Below are 17,543 nucleotides of genomic sequence, written 5' to 3' on the forward strand. Positions count from 1 at the left end.
TTACATAAAGTTATATTACATAGAAATTACTATACAATTCTACTAATATTAAATTATAATGCAGTTATATTATACTTACAAATTACATTTGTAATATAAAATATGATAAAATTAGTATACTGTGATATAAGTCTTATAAGGTAGTGATACTATAAAGTTATATGATAAAATTTTATTTGAAGTATAAAATTATATTGAGTAAAACTATATACATGATTTTTGTTGTAATCCACTATTTCTCAGTAATATAACACAATACAAATTATATCAATAAAACATCAGAATGAAATCTTTATGCAGAATCCTTTTAAAGAAAAGATATCCCCTGAATGAGTAAGAACATGTAGGTCTCAGGAAAGGTGGAATTCAGTGATGTCATGTGTTGGTTACCCAGTTTCTTCATAGTGGTTTTCATCTCTTTATTCCTCATTGTATAGATAAGGGGGTTCAAAAGTGGAGTAAAAACGGTTTAAAACACAGACAGGAGTTGTCCACAGAGACCTGACTGAAAGGCCACATGTAAATGAAAATGCAGAGCCCAAAGAAGAGTGTGACTACCATGACTGTGTAAAGCAAGTAGAGAGTGCTTTGTATAGCCCAACAGCAGCACGCTGTCAGACAGTGATGAGGATAAAAGTGTAAGAGACCAAGAGAAACACAAAACAGTTCATGGACAGCAACCCACTGTCTGATATCATACGTATCCCTAAGGTGTCTATGCAGGCAAGCTTGATCATGAGAGGAAGGTATGAAGAAGCTGTCCAACTCACTGGGGCCACAGTAAGGTAAATTCACAGTAAAGGCTACTTGACTGATGGACTGCACAAATCCAATGACCCATGAAACCAACACCAGCCCCATGCAAATCTGCCAACTCATCATGGTCATGTAACACAAAGGTTTGCATATAGCCACATATCTGTCATAGGCCATGGAAACCAGAAGTACCAGCTCAGTCCCACCAATAAAGTGAAAGAAGATTTGAGCCATACATCCTCCAAAGAAGATGAGCTTTCGATCACTAAGAAAGTCCCTGATCATCTTGGGGGTGGCAAATGAGGTTAGCCATATATCTAAGAAAGACAGATTTCCCAGCAGGAAGTACATAGGAGAGGAGTGCAAGTGGGAGTCAGAAATTACAGTGACCACAATGATGAGGTTACCCACCACAGTGGCCACATAGATCCCAGGGAAAAATATAAAGAAGAAATGCTGGAGGTCTTGTGAAGTGCAGAGTCCATACAACACAAATTCTGACACAAGGCATAATTCTGTAGCTCCATTATCTTAAAGTTTCAGATTATGTCCTGAATCTATATAAAGAAAGGAGGTGGATAGGAAAGGGCCTGCCAACTACCTGGCACATGAAAGTGATCACCTAATTTTTTTTTTTCAGTTCTATATTTTATTTTTGGTTTCTTTTACATTTTCTGTGCTTTTTAATAATTTTTTTATTTTTTCAGCATAACAATATTCATTATTTTTGCACCACACCCAGTGCTCCATGCAATCCGTGCCCTCTACAATACCCACCACCTGGTGCCCCCAACCTCCCAGCCCCCACCCCTTCAAAATTCTCAGATCGATTTTCAGAGTCCATAGTCTCTCATGGTTCACCTCCTCTTCCAATTTCCCTCAACTCCCTTCTGCTCTCCATCTCCCCTTGTCCTCCATGCTATTTGTTATGCTCCACAAATAAGTGAAACCATATGATAATTGACACTCTCTGCTTGACTTATTTCACTCAGCATAATCTCTTCCAGTCCCGTCCATGTTGCTACAAAACTTGGGTATTCATCCTTTCTTTTTTTTTTTTTTTTACAGCTTTATAAACATATATTTTTATCCCCAGGGGTACAGGTCTGCGAATCGCCAGGTTTACACACTTCACAACACTCACCATAGCACATACCCTCCCCAATATCCATAACCCCACCCCCTCTCCCAACCCCCTCCCCCCATCAACCCTCAGTTTGTTTTGTGAGATTAAGAATCACTTATGGTTTGTCTCCCTCTCAATCCCATCTTGTTTCATTTACTCTTCTCCTACCCCCTCAACCCCCCATGTTGCATCTCCTCTCCCTCATATCAGGGAGATCATATGATAGTTGTCTTTCTCCGATTGACTTATTTCGCTAAGCATGATACCCTCTAGTTCCATCCACGTCGTCGCAAATGGCAAGATTTCGTTTCTTTTGATGGCTGCATAGTTTTCCATTGTGTATATATGCCACATCTTCTTTATCCATTCGTCTGTAGATGGACATCTAGGTTCTTTCCATAGTTTGGCTATTGTAGACATTGCTGCTATAAACATTCGGGTGCACGTGCCCCTTCGGATCACTACGTTTGTATCTTTAGGGTAAATACCCAGCAGTGCAATTGCAGGGTCATAGGGTAGTTCTATTTTCAACATTTTGAGGAACCTCCATGCTGTTTTCCAGAGTGGTTGCACCAGCTTGCATTCCCACCAACAGTGTAGGAGGGTTCCCCTTTCTCCGAATCCTCGCCAGCATCTGTCATTTCCTGACTTGTTAATTTTAGCCATTCTGACTGGTGTGAGGTGATATCTCATGGTGGTTTTGATTTGTATTTCCCTGATGCCGAGTGATATGGAGCACTTTTTCATGTGTCTGTTGGCCATCTGGATGTCTTCTTTGCAGAAATGTCTCTTCATGTCCTCTGCCCATTTCTTGATTGGATTATTTGTTCTTTGGGTGTTGAGTTTGCTAAGTTCTTTATAGATTTTGGACACTAGCCCTTTATCTGATATGTCATTTGCAAATATCTTCTCCCATTCTGTCAGTTGTCTTTTGGTTTTGTTCACTGTTTCCTTTGCTGTGCAAAAGCTTTTGATCTTGATAAAATCCCAAAAGTTCATTTTTGCCCTTGCTTCCCTTGCCTTTGGTGATGTTCCTAGGAAGATGTTGCTGCGGCTGACGTCAAAGAGGTTGCTGCCTGTGTTCTCCTCGAGGATTTTGATGGATTCCTTTCTCACATTGAGATCCTTCATCCATTTTGAGTCTATTTTCGTGTGTGGTGTAAGGAAATGATCCAATTTCATTTTTCTGCATGTGGCTGTCCAATTTTCCCAACACCATTTATTGAAGAGGCTGTCTTTGTTCCATTGGACATTCTTTCCTGCTTTGTCGAAGATGAGTTGACCATAGAGTTGAGGGTCCATTTCTGGGCTCTCTATTCTGTTCCATTGATCTATGTGTCTGTTTTTGTGCCAGTACCATGCTGTCTTGATGATGACAGCTTTGTAATAGAGCTTGAAGTCCGGAATTGTGATGCCACCAACTTTGGCTTTCTTTTTCAATATTCCTTTGGCTATTCGAGGTCTTTTCTGGTTCCATATAAATTTTAGGATTCTTTGTTCCATTTCTTTGAAAAAAATGGATGGTACTTTGATAGGAATTGCATTAAATGTGTAGATTGCTTTAGGTAGCATAGACATTTTCACAATATTTATTCTTCCAATCCAGGAGCATGGAACATTTTTCCATTTCTTTGTGTCTTCCTCCATTTCTTTCATGAGTACTTTATAGTTTTCTGTGTATAGATTCTTAGTCTCTTTGGTTAGGTTTATTCCCAGGTATCTTATAGTTTTGGGTGCAATTGTAAATGGGATGGACTCCTTAATTTCTCTTTCTTCTGTCTTGTTGTTGGTGTAGAGAAATGCAACTGATTTCTGTGCATTGATTTTATATCCTGACACTTGACTGAATTCCTGTACAAGTTCTAGCAGTTTTGGAGTGGAGTCTTTTGGGTTTTCCACATACAGTATCATATCATCTGCAAAGAGTGATAGTTTGACTTCTTCTTTGCCGATTTGGATGCCTTTAATTTCCTTTTGTTGTCTGATTGCTGAGGCTAGGACTTCTAGTACTATGTTGAATAGCAGTGGTGATAACGGACATCCCTGCCATGTTCCTGACCTTAGCGGAAAAGCTTTCAGTTTTTCTCCATTGAGAATGATATTTGCGGTGGGTTTTTCATAGATGGCTTTGATAATATTGAGGTATGTGCCGTCTATCCCTACACTTTGAAGAGTTTTGATCAGGAAGGGATGCTGTACTTTGTCAAATGCTTTTTCAGCATCTATGGAGAGTATCATATGGTTCTTGTTCTTTCTTTTATTAATGTGTTGTATCACATTGATTGATTTGCAGATGTTGAACCAACCTTGCAGCCCTGGAATAAATCCCACTTGGTCGTGGTGAATCATCCTTTTAATGTACTGATGAATCCTATTAGCTAGTATTTTGGTGAGAATTTTCGCATCTGTGTTCATCAAGGATATTGGTCTGTAGTTCTCTTTATTGATGGGATCCTTGTCTGGTTTTGGGATCAAGGTGATGCTGGCCTCATAAAATGAGTTTGGAAGTTTTCCTTCTATTTCTATTTTTTGGAACAGTTTCAGGAGAATAGGAATTAGTTCTTCTTTAAATGTTTGGTAGAATTCCCCCGGGAAGCCGTCTGGCCCTGGGCTTTTGTTTGTTTGGAGATTTTTGATGACTGTTTCAATCTCCTTACTGGTTATGGGTCTGTTCAGGCTTTCTATTTCTTCCTGGTTCAGTTGTGGTAGTTTATATGTCTCTAGGAATGCATCCATTTCTTCCAGATTGTCAAATTTCTTGGCGTAGAGTTGCTCATAGTATGTTCTTATAATTGTCTATTTCTTTGGTGTTCGTTGTGATCTCTCCTCTTTCATTCATGATTTTATTTATTTGGGTCCTTTCTCTTTTCTTTTTGATAAGTCTGGCCAGGGGTTTATCAATCTTATTAATTCTTTCAATGAACCAGCTCCTAGTTTCGTTGATTTGTTCTATTGTTTTTTTGGTTTCTATTTCATTGATTTCTGCTCTGATCTTTATGATTTCTCTTCTCCTGCTGGGTTTAGGGTTTCTTTCTTGTTCTTTCTCCAGCTCCTTTAGGTGTAGGGTTAGGTTGTGTACCTGAGACCTTTCTTGTTTCTTGAGAAAGGCTTGTACCGCTATATATTTTCCTCTCAGGACTGCCTTTGTTGTGTCCCACAGATTCTGAACCGTTGTGTTTTCATTATCATTTGTTTCCATAAATTTTTTAAATTCTTCTTTAATTTCCTGGTTGACCCATTCATTCTTTAGAAGGATGCTCTTTAGTCTCCATGTATTTGGGTTCTTTCCAAATTTCCTCTTGTGATTGAGTTCTAGCTTTAGAGCATTGTGGTCTGAAAATATGCAGGGAATGATCCCAATCTTTTGATACCGGTTGAGACTTGATTTAGGACCAAGAATGTGATCTATTCTGGAGAATGTTCCATGTGCACTAGAGAAGAATGTGTATTCTGTTGCTTTGGGATGAAATGTTCTGAATATATCTGTGATGTCCATCTGGTCCAGTGTGTCATTTAAGGCCTTGATTTTCTTGTTGATCTTTTGCTTGGATGATCTGTCCATTTCAGTGAGGGGAGTGTTAAAATCCCCTACTATTATTGTATTCTTGTCGATGTGTTTCTTTGATTTTGTTATTAATTGGTTTATATAGTTGGCTGCTCCCACGTTAGGGGCATAGATATTTAAAATTGTTAGATCTTCTTGTTGGACAGTTCCTTTGAGTATGATAAAGTGTCCTTCCTCATCTCTTATTATAGTCTTTGGCTTAAAATCTAATTGATCTGATATAAGGATTGCCACCCCTGCTTTCTTCTGATGTCCATTAGCATGGTAAATTCTTTTCCACCCCCTCACTTTAAACCTGGAGGTGTCTTCGGGTTTAAGATGAGTTTCTTGTAGGCAACATATAGATGGTTTTTGTTTTTTTATCCATTCTGATACCCTGTGTCTTTTGATTGGGGCATTTAGCCCATTAACATTCAGGGTAAGTATTGAGAGATATGAATTTAGTGCCATTGTATTGCCTGTAAGGTGACTGTTATTGTATATTGTCTCTGTTTCTTTCTGATCTACTACTTTGAGGGTCTCTCTTTGCTTAGAGGACCCCTTTCAATATTTCCTGTAGAGCTGGTTTGGTATTTGCAAATTCTTTCAGTTTTTGTTTGTCCTGGAAGCTTTTAATCTCTCCTTCTATTTTCAATGATAGCCTAGCTGGATATAGTATTCTTGGCTGCATGTTTTTCTCATTTAGTACTCTGAATATATCATGCCAGCTTTTTCTGGCCTGCCAGGTCTCTGTGGATAAGTCTGCTGCCAATCTAATATTTTTACCATTGTACGTTACAGACTTCTTTTCCCGGGCTGCCTTCAGGATCTTTTCTTTGTCACTAAGACTTGTAAATTTTACTATTAGGTGACGGGGTGTGGACCTATTCTTATTGATTTTGAGGGGGGTTCTCTGAACCTCCTGAATTTTGATGCTTGTTCCCTTTGCCATATTGGGGAAATTCTCTCCAATAATTCTCTCCAAAATACCTTCTGCTCCCCTCTCTGTTTCCTCTTCTTCTGGAATCCCAATTATTCTAATGTTGTTTCGTCTTATGGTGTCACTTATCTCTCGAATTCTCCCCTGGTGGTCCAGGAGCTGTTTGTCCCTCTTTTGCTCAGCTTCTTTATTCTCTGTCATTTGGTCTTCTATATCGCTAATTCTTTCTTCTGCCTCATTTATCCTAGCAGTGAGAGCCTCCATTTTTTATAGCACCTCATTAATAGCTTTTTTTGATTTCAACTTGGTTAGATTTTAGTTCTTTTATTTCTCCAGAAAGGGCTTTTATATCTCCCGAGAGGGTTGCTTTAATATCTTCCATGCCTTTTTCAAGCCCGGCTAGAACCTTGAGAATTGTCATTCTGAACTCTATATCTGACATATTACCAATGTCTGTATTGATTAAGTCCCTAGCCTTTGGTACTGCCTCTTGTTCTTTTTTTTTGTTGTGAATTTTTTCGCCTTGTCATTTTGTCCAGATAAGAGTATATGAAGGAGCAAGTAAAATACTAAAAGGGTGGCAACAACCCCAGGAAAATATGCTTTAGCCAAATCAGAAGAGATCCCGAATTGTGAGGTGGGAGAAAGGGGATAAAAAGGGGTTCAGAAAGAAAGAAAAAAAAAAGAAAAAAGAAACTATTAAAAAAAGAAAGCCGATAAAGAAAAAATATAAAAAGAGGAAAAAAATATATATATTAGATAAACTATTTAAAAAACGTTAAAAAAAGAAAACTGTAAAAGTTAAAAAAAATTTAGCAGAAGAAGAGAAAAAGAAAAAAAAATTGAAAAAGAAAAAAAAATTAAATTAACTGCAAGGCTAAAAAATCATGGGGAGAAAGCCATTAGTTCCGTGCTTTGCTTTCTTCTCCTCTGGAATTCCGCCGCTCTCCTTGGTAGGTGAACTTGGTCCTGGCTGGGTTTCCCGTTGATCTTCTGGGGGAGGGGCCTGTTGTAGTGATTCTCAAGCGTCTTTGCCCCAGGCGGAGTTGCACCGCCCTTACCCGGGGCCGCGCTGAGTAATCTGCTCGGGTTTGCTGGGTTTGCTTTCGGGAGCTTTTGTTCCCTGAGCGCTTTCCGTAGAGATCCGGAGGACGGGAATAAAGATGGCGGCCTCCCGGTCTCCGGCCCGGAGGAGCCAAGAGCCCAGGGCCCCACTCCTCAGTGCGCCCTCAGAGAACAGCGCCCAATGACTCTTGTCACCCTGCCTCCGGCCGCGCTCCGAGCTGACCGAGCCTGCGACCGGTTCAAGGCAACCCCGAGCTGAGAGTCACTCCTCGGCTCTGTCTCTGTAGCCAGCTTCCCTGTTCTAATACCGGTAAGCTCTACGACACTCAGACACCCCCGATCCTTCTGCGACCCTGCGGGAGCTGAGGCCGCGCTGACCCCGCCTGGGCTTCACCCCAGTTAAGCCTCTGGTGCGATGTCCCTCAGCGGAACAGACTTTTAAAAGTCCTGATTTTGCTCCGTTGCTCCGCCGCTCGCCGGGAGCCGGCCCCTCCCCCAGCGGTCTATCTTCCCGTCGCTTTGGATTCACTTTTCCGCCAGTCCTACCTTGCAGAAAGTAGTTGATTTTCTGTTTCTGGAATTGCTGTTCTTCTTCTCTTCAATCTCCCGTTGGATTTGTAGGTGTTTGCAATCTTTAGATAAGCTATTTAGCTGATCTCCCGCTACCCGAAGTAGTCTCAGCCTGCTACTTCTCCGCCATCTTGACTCCTCCATCAAGTGATCACCTAATTTTATCTGAATGTAATTTTAATTTGAAAAACAAAATATAGGGGCGCCTGGGTGGCTCAGTGGGTTAAGCCGCTGCCTTCGGCTCAGGTCATGATCCCAGGTCCTGGGTTCAAGCCCCACATCGGGCTTTCTGCTCAGCAGGGAGCCTGCTTCCTCCTCTCTCTCTGCCTGCCTCTCTGCCTACTTGTGATTTCTCTCTGTCAAATAAATAAATAAAATCTTTAAAAAAAAAAAAGACAAAATATAAAATACAATATAGAAATGATTAAATCCAAGTCCAACAATAGAGTTTGCTTGTCTCCCATGTAAAGGCTGCTTAAAATCTTCCTGTTTTTATTTTTTAAAGCTATTTATTAGGATAAAATGTACCTCCCTACCAAAATCCACCCATTTTAAGTGTGAAACATAATGATTTTTAAACAAATTTATGGAGTTATGCAGCCTTCTCCACAATGCTTGCTTTGAAACCTAGACAATCCAGGGACTTCAGGGACTCCTGAAGTCTACTTCAGGTAGTAGTAGTAGTGAAACTACCTTATCTTCTGTATTCGTTTGTTATTCACATGCTCACTCATTCAGACCATGTCTATGTAACACTGACATTTCCCATTCTCAATTTAGTTAATAAAGCAATCAGTATAAAAGAAAATAAATCAATTAATCTAAGGTTTATACAATGCCCTTGATCCCACATTTTATTACAGCTCTTGTCATCTCTATTGATCAGTTGGGTTTGGGATTAAAAGGCCAATGATCCAACTCATTTGTAGACCTCCTGTGTATAAGCTACTTATGACAAGATTTTAGAATGGCTTCAATGAAAGAAATATTTTCAAGATCTTTCAACAAGGACCACAGCATAAAACTATGCAATAATTAGGGAGAGGCGTAGCTTTCACAGTATACATGAGTATTGATAAGTTCAGCATTTGAGTAAGAATGTAGTTCTGAATTTCCAAAAGAACTGGGTTGGGATGGATAGGTCTCATTATCAGTTTATCATGAGTAATGAGGTGGTACTTAAGTCCTCTCACTAAGAGGAAGATATTGTATAAACGTTTTGATAAAGACACTAACAGAATTCTTCATGAGTGATTTCACAAATGATGCAGAACTGTCCTTTGTATGAACTTTTATTATATTGGCCCTTTATAAAATTGAAGACTATAACATGAAATAATAGTTTGGTAAGGCCTATTATGTGCAGCTAAAGTTACATGATCCAGATCTGAAATATTCTAATGATGTAAACATGGCACTATAATAGAATTTTAAAATCTAGAAGAATTCATGGTTATTATATCTGTTTTAATCTCCTCAAATAACACCAGTCTCAATCAGGTTTTTGTGGATAACAGGGACTCAGACTCTTTTGTTCCTCTTGAAGTTTTCTAGTGAAGTGTATTAAAAGATTTAATTGCAAGACTTTTTAGGAATAGGTGTTCTCCCTCTTTAGAATGGGCTTATACATCTGATGTTAAATATTGCTGTGGACAAGATGGAAATAATCACAATTCAGAATCTCTTCACAAGTTTCCTTAGATGACACTAACACCAGCTAGCATACATAATTCAGACCATAATGGGTATTCTTTTATTGGTATACTTTTGCTCTGTGGCTATGAAAATTTTCACATGAAAGCATAAAACATAACTGGGTTTCAGTTAGTGTGTTCTAGAGATTAGGTGAGTGGAAAGTCAAAATAATCAAATGGAAAATTCAGAAAAAATATTTAACTTGCTATTGAAGTAAAGATGCTCTGGAATTAGATATTGGTGACAGTTGCACAATTTTGTAAATGTACTAAAAACCATTGACTTGTATACTGGAAATGAGTGACCTTTATGGTATGTAAATTATATGTCAATAAAGCTCTTTTAAAAATGGGTGCTAAAAGAAGAGGAATAAATGAACTTAAATAGGGTTCTGATTTCAGAGAACACTTTTTCATTTACAAAGGCATTTAAAGATTATAAATGTTAAATTTATAATCAGAAACAAATGAGGTTGATTTTGTATATCTACAAATGCTACTTAGGAAACAAATATAACAATGACAAAAGTGATTTTAACTGACAAGTTAGTATTATTTCCTCCAACAATTTCAATGTAAAAAATAATGAATGAATTAGTCTCTGATTGATTTGTATGTTCAGACACACATTCACTAAATGTCTATCAAAGGCTGTTTACTACCCGGAGTTAGATGCTCACTGCTGGTGCTGCCAATCCCTCAACCTGTATTTCAAATCTACTATACCTGAACAGAACTTCTGAAAACATACATATTTTTTTTTTATTCTATAGAGGATTTGATAAGCTCTTTCTGCTCCTCCTAGAAAGTAATTCCAGAAAAGCACCACTTTAAGAAGTTAGAGGACTTCAGATTTGAGTCTTCTTTGGACTTTAGATATAAGTATCTATATCCTCTCTCCCATCAAATTAATAATCCCTTAAAGATGGGACATTGATGGACAATTACCAGAATGGAGCTTAGGGAATAAACTATCTACAAGTGGAAATTTGTGCTATTAAGTCATGATCATTTACTCAAGTGACAAAGGAAGAAAGATTTTAAAGATGTCAGATTCTATGAACCAGGTACAATTATTTTAATAGCTTAAGCAGGATAATATGTATATGTATGCAGTTAACACACCAAAAAATGTGCCTTTCCTTTAGATAATAAAATTAACAAGTCACATTTGTTTTAAAGATTTTATTTATTTATTAGAGACAGAGAGTACAATTAGGGGGAAGCAACAGGAAGAGGGAGAAGCAGGCTCCCCACTGAGCAGGGAGCCCAACACGGCTCCATCCCAGGACCCTGCAAACATGACTTGAGCCAAAGGCAGACACTTAACCAACTGAGTCACCAAGGCATCCCAACAAGTTATATTTTAAAATATACTGAAAATCTGCCAATGTTGCATATTATTTTATGTAACTTTGATCAAGCACAATACTTTGGAACATCACATTGGTATGTGCCAAAATATTTGCTTTCTTCAGATTCATATAGTCATGAATAATGAAATCTCCTAGTGTCTGAGCTACTTTGCACATTATTTATAATTGTTATCCACTTACCTCACCAAATCATTTTAAGTTAATTCAGGATCTTCTGCTAAAGTCTGCATGCTAATTACAAATATCTTGAATGTTCTAATGAATGATAATCATATTTACAACTATTCACATGACATCAATTCCATATTAGGTATATAAGCACAACTGCATTTATAAGACATTTCACTGCCAATTCAGTATCTGGGTATAGTATAAAGTATCACCTTTTATCTTGGCTTCAGATAGTTATATTTCACTTAAAAGGAATCACAAAATCTTTTTAAGTTTGTTTCTCTACTTAAAGCACACAAATTATAAATGATAAAGAAAAAGTGTAGAAGTAAACTTTGTGCATCAATGTCACTTGTTTTTGATATGTAGTCATTATTTAGGTACAAATACACTATGCTCACCCAAGAATAATAGAGAAGCTTATGACAGCTAAAACAAGTGAATATTTGCATGGAGGTAGGGAAATGTTGCCTAAATATGATGACTTATTTTATGTGTCAATTTGGGAGAGTGTTTTTGGATGAAATTAACATTGAATGAAATGAACTCCAAATAAAATGTGTTTTCCTCCATAAGGTAGGTGCCTTATCCAATCAGCTGAAGGCCTGAACAGACCAAAAACACTCACCTTCCCCAGCAAGAAAGAACTCTCCAGTACATGGTCTTTGATTTCATCTGTACCATCAGTTCTCCTGGGACTCCAGCCTTCCAGTCCAACAGTAGAGTTCAGATTTGCATGCTCTGAAAAACACATGAGCCATTCCTTGTAATAAATATCTCTCTTTCTATGTCTCTGTCTCTGTCTGTCCCTGTCCTCTTCTCTTCCCTGAAAACCCTGACTTATACCGTAAATATCAAGATAGTAATAGAAAAATTCAGAAAGCAAAATAACAATATACAAAAATATGTAAACATTTTTAAAACCTTTGTATTTTCGGAAGCACCGCAATAAAACGTAAATCCAACTATAAGCTTGTAAACTCAATTTCCAATCCTATGACCCACAAAATCACTACACAGAGTTGTGCAGACTTAAAGTGTTCAAGGACAACTGGCCAAAGGGTCAGTTAGGCCTGACATCCACCCTGTGCTGCACCCATCCAAGAAACAATATATGTTAACTAGGCATGGGTTTGTCCCTTAGAAGTCCTTTTTCCTAATTCACATAAAGTTCCATTGTGATTATTTTAGCCCTATGACAAAGCCCTAATATCCTTAATATAGAAAAAGTATTTATAAATCAGCAAGTGAAGGAAACCTGAAGGGAAAGAAGAGGAAAGAATTTAGGAAAATTATTTTTTAAAAGGAGGAGGACAAATAGGCCAAAAGCATTAAAAAGTTATCCTCAATAAGCAAAACTTAACAAGGCATACTTTTATCCACATATCAGATTTGGAATAAATACATCAAACTCATAGTCAGGTCTCATGAAAATGCATAATTTTGAAATAAAAGTAACAATACAAATTTAAATAACACCTGACATCTCTTGAGGACTTCCTCTATGCCAGTGCTATGTCAGGTTGATTCTTTCAATTAATCTTCACAACAGTCTAATGAGAGAAACACCATCATTACCGGTTTATAAATGAGGAGACTGAGGCTAATGTATCTGGACACACACTGCCAGTAGCAGAGTTGATGTTCTAACCAGGTGCATGGGCTCTAGAATCTGTATTCTTAAGCTGTGTAAGGCCACCTCCCTCACTGTTAAGAGGAATGTAAGTCAGTACAACTTTTAGATAGACACTTGGGAAATATAAATCAGGCTCCCTGAAAAATACCAATAGACCTCTACCTAGTATTTCTGTGATATAAAATGTCTATGATAGAGTTGGGTTAATATATGAAAAATATAACCATTTCATTTTGCCCAAATACATAAAATGAATTAATGATCGGTGTGACAGAATATAATAATAAAAATAACATTTTCAACACATATTTCAATATATTAAGAAAAACTCATAGTGTTTTGTTTTTTAAAAAAAGGACATCAAGCTATACATGTAGTTCACATTCTCCAAAGCATTGGTGAATGAAATTGACCATTGTCTCCCTCACAGTATTTACATTCTCGCAGAAAATGCAGATACATAAACAAAAACAAGATGGTAATTTACAATAAGGCTATGGAAAAAATTAAGCAGGATAAGAGACAGTGGGAATGCCAGAGTTTTCTTTTTAAATAGGATGTTAAGAATAGGTTTCATTGAGAAGGTGACTTTTGACCAAAGACTTAAAGGAGGACATGGGAGCATCCATGTGTACATCTGGGAAAAGCAAAACACAGAGAGAATAGCCAGTGCAGAGAATTCAGGTGGCTGCTGCCTGAGGTTGTTAAACAACTCCTGGGACTGAAGTGGAGTAAGATGGAGAATGGTTGGGATGATAAGCAATTGTGGGTAGGGCATAAGTCCTATAGGGCCCTGTAAGACACTACCAGCACATGGCTTTCTCTTCTGAGTGAAGTGGTGAGTGTAGGTTTGAGTAGTGGACAGGTGTTAGAATAGCTCTAACTGCTCCTGCTGGAAAACACCAGGATGGAAGCTAGGAGGCCAGATAAGGAGCAAGTTCACTAATTCAGACCAGCTCTGATGACAGCTCATTCCACAAATGTACACCATAAGACAGAAGCAGTCAGACTCCAGATACATTCTGAAGTTAGAGCTAACAGGACTTCCTGAAGATTATTATAGGTTGTAATTATAATAGAGAAGTCAAACATGATTCCAAGTATTGTAGCCTAAGAAACTCCAAGGATAAAGATGCCATTATATAAGATCATAAAAACCGTATTTGTAGACAGATTAGGAGGAAAACTGAAAAGGTAAATTTGAATATATTTTATATACATATATAAAACACATATACACATTATATATACAAATATATGTATGTGTATAACTTCTATGCTATTTTCTATGGTGCCCCACAGATCTCTAAATCCCAGTTCTTTACTCTGGATTCAGTTTTTCTTTCTGTTCCTCAGACTGGAGAATCTCAATCAACTGTCCTCAAGTTCACTGATACTTGCTTCTAACAACCAAAACCGCAGTTGAGCCCTCCTAGAGAATGTTTCGTTTCTGTTACTGTACTTCTTTTCTATAATTTCTACTTTTTATTTTTTCCATCTCTTTATTAACGATATTCCCTATCATTCTTCTGCTTCAGTAGCCTTCACCCATATGATACAATGTAAGCAAAATACCAGGCCACAATCAAGCCTGTCTTCTTATAGCAGATCTTATTTTCCAAAGATGTTTAAAATCAAAATCTTCCATTCTACATATTCTTCTATACTATGACCATGTCTCCCCTTGTCAGGATTTACAGTAGATATGCCAGACAAATATTTGAGTGAAGAAGCCATCTTGAAAATGGGTCCTGCAAGTCCCAGGTGAGTTCAACTCTAAATTATGCTAACATGCATATTATAAAAACATTAAGATTACATATTAAATCTTCCCATTTATTACAAACATACCAGGTAATAAAGTAAATAGTTAAGGTTTTAGCCACATTATGTTTATTTAGTACACTAATGATTTAAATATGAGGAAAAGAAGATACATTCCTTCTACCAAGAAATGATTGCCCATAACACATGGTATCCCTCTTCTAGTCCTTTCCCTCTAAGTGCAGTGTGTGTGTGTGTGTGACAGGGTGGGGAAGGGAGGGTTCCACAGTTAGGTTCTTGTTCTGCCTGAGGTACCCACAGTGGACATGCACTGCTGCTCCTGTTCCCTTGAACATTTTCAGTGACCACACATCATTTACTCAGCAGCACCAACTATTAAACAATTGGACATTTTTAATTATTTGAGTCTCATAAAGTGAAGAGTACATCTTTGCCATAAATCTTTTTCTTTAGGACTGATTCCTGTAAGCACAATTTCTGGAACACACTTTACTCACATTGTTGGGAGTATTGGCTGCAGGATCCTCTATCTATGCTCTCTTTATTTAAGAGGAGCCTTGTTCAGGAAAGGAGGGACCTCAGAGACAACAGATGAGCCCTGAAATGATGAGGAGGACAAACAAGCAGGGAGACCATCAGGGTACCTGGGAGTGACCCATGGAGCAGGGAAGAGCCTGTCTATACCCACCTCATGGGTCCTCCCCTGACAAGCATCCTTGCACCATGTCCTGGAACAACCTCATCCAGGTCCCATCTCGGGACACACCCCAGCCACTCCAGGCCCTCCTGCTCCATAACTCAGCTTCTAACTAGAGCATCCAGGCCAGCAGAGGGGTGTTGGCTGGGCCACACCTGTCTGCCTGCTCCCTGTCCATCCTGGTTGGGCCCTTTCTTCTCAAGAAGGAACCTCTAATGGTAGCACAGGTCAGGGCATTACAGACATGACCTGGATGTGTTCATCCAAATGTACATTTAATGGCAACAGCAAGAACCACTTGAACCTCCATGAGCAAGAGAGAGCTTTACAAAGCACACTGGGTGCTCATGGAAGCTTCAGGATGGACAGAGCCTCAGCCAGGGGCTTTGGCACTGAGCATAGTCCCTCCACACCCCTCAGGCTCTTCCAGCAGTGACCACCCCCCGCTCCTGCCAGCCCCAACCTTGATATCCCTCAAGTTCAGTTTTTGTGAGAGAGGGGGCTATGTTTTCTGCTCAAGACATAAGTGAAGAGAAGGGAGAGACCCCTCTCCTCTCAAAAGCCAGCTGAGGGGGAGTCCACTTGATCTGAAGCTGTAAGAGAGGCCATGCTCAGCCATCCCTGTCCACTCTGCCATAAGATGAAGCTCCCCAGGCAGAGAAAATAGATCATCAGAGAGAGGACATTTTGGGCTCTCCCTGCAAGAGAGAGAAACACCACTGAACGGGGATGAGGTGAGAGAGGAGAGCTCCAAGCACTAGGGGAAGGACTGTTATGGGCTGTGGCGCAGCCATATTGGTCAAGGGCACAGGTTCTGTGTGGGTTTGTAGTATGTGGCCAAGCTTCATCCTATCAAAGTTTCCATCAAAAACCATATTCACCTTCAGAAAATACTTTTGACACCAACCACCAAAAGGCACTGGGATCCTGACAGCCAAGAAGCCCTAAGATGCTCGGTACTAATGATTACATAGTGGGAGGAGAGGGGCAACAGGCATGATGGAGCTGAGGGAAGTTCACTTTGCCTGCTTTGGAGGGAAAGAGTCCTGGTCCCCGGGCATCCCAACATCGGGTCCGAAGAATAGCCAAAATTTCAGGGACCTATGGAGTACTGGTCTCAACACTGAGGATTATCCAGGGGCCACAGACACAAGCGCTGAGTGATGTCGAGTTCCAGGGCTGGTGTGCGTCTGATGGGTGAGAACCAGTGTTGTGGGAACCCAGCTGAAGGACAGGTCACCCATACTGGAGGTGATGAAGGCTTTCTGGAAGGACAATGGAGTCAGAGGAAGCAAAGATTGACAGGCTGAGAGGAAAGAGTATGGCAGAGACCCAGAGCCCATGGCAGTAGTAGGCTCACAGTGGGCTACCTTAAGCAGGTACACCTAAGGATTACTGAGTATCTTTTGGGAACATGGATCATGTCACTCAATCCCTGTAATAATTCCATGAGGAAGGCCGAAGTGCTGTCCCTGTTTGACTAATGAGGAAACTGAGGCTTTAAGAAACAGTCCCTTCCTTTTCCCACACTGAAACAGAGGAAGGAGTTGAACCCAGACTTGCCACCCCTGTGGGCCCCACCTGATATGAAGGCTGCCACCAGATGCTGCAGAAGGGACTTCTTAACTCTTGGGTTACATGAAACTTTGTTACTGGTACCCAGGGAGAAATCTCCTTCTGCCCAGATAAAGGTTGGCTGGTAGGGAGAACCCAAGGCCTGCCATCATCAGACAACAGACCCTGGCCAAGTCCCTGTTGTAAGGGGCACCAATGCCCCCAGAGTTCAGTGAGGTTTGGGGGTTTGGACGTGGAGCAGTTGGGTTTGGACATGGAGCAGTTGCACACCTCTGAGTTCCAGGGAGGAGCCGTGTGGATGGAGTACAGAGTCCAGTGGCAGGAGGATAGCAGTTCTAGCCCCTGCTTAGCCTCCTTGTAGCTGGGTGACCCAAGGCAGGGCTCTGAACCTCTGGACCCCATCTCTGAATTGGAGAATGTAACCAGTGCCACTGAGTGGGTTGTGGGAAGCAATGACTTGTACAGTTCCTGCCTGGTGCCTGGAGCACATGGGGAACCAAGTGGAAAGGCAGTCATGTTGGTGACCAATTTATCCTTATAGCTGTTTTCCACTTGTTGATTTTGGTGTTATCCTTAAGAAACAGATGCCAAACCTAAGGTCAGGAAGA

At 39.7% G+C, this 17,543-nt stretch overlaps 1 pseudogene; it reads right to left on the reverse strand.

Annotated features, from left to right (window-relative positions):
* Positions 1 to 307: 307 nt before the first annotated feature.
* On the reverse strand, positions 308 to 17,337 carry LOC125104416 (olfactory receptor 4K14-like; annotated as a pseudogene).
* Between the last annotated feature and the right edge of the window lie 206 nt (positions 17,338 to 17,543).

Source organism: Lutra lutra, chromosome 7 (assembly GCF_902655055.1).
Source record: "Lutra lutra chromosome 7, mLutLut1.2, whole genome shotgun sequence".
NCBI lineage: Eukaryota > Metazoa > Chordata > Mammalia > Carnivora > Mustelidae > Lutra > Lutra lutra.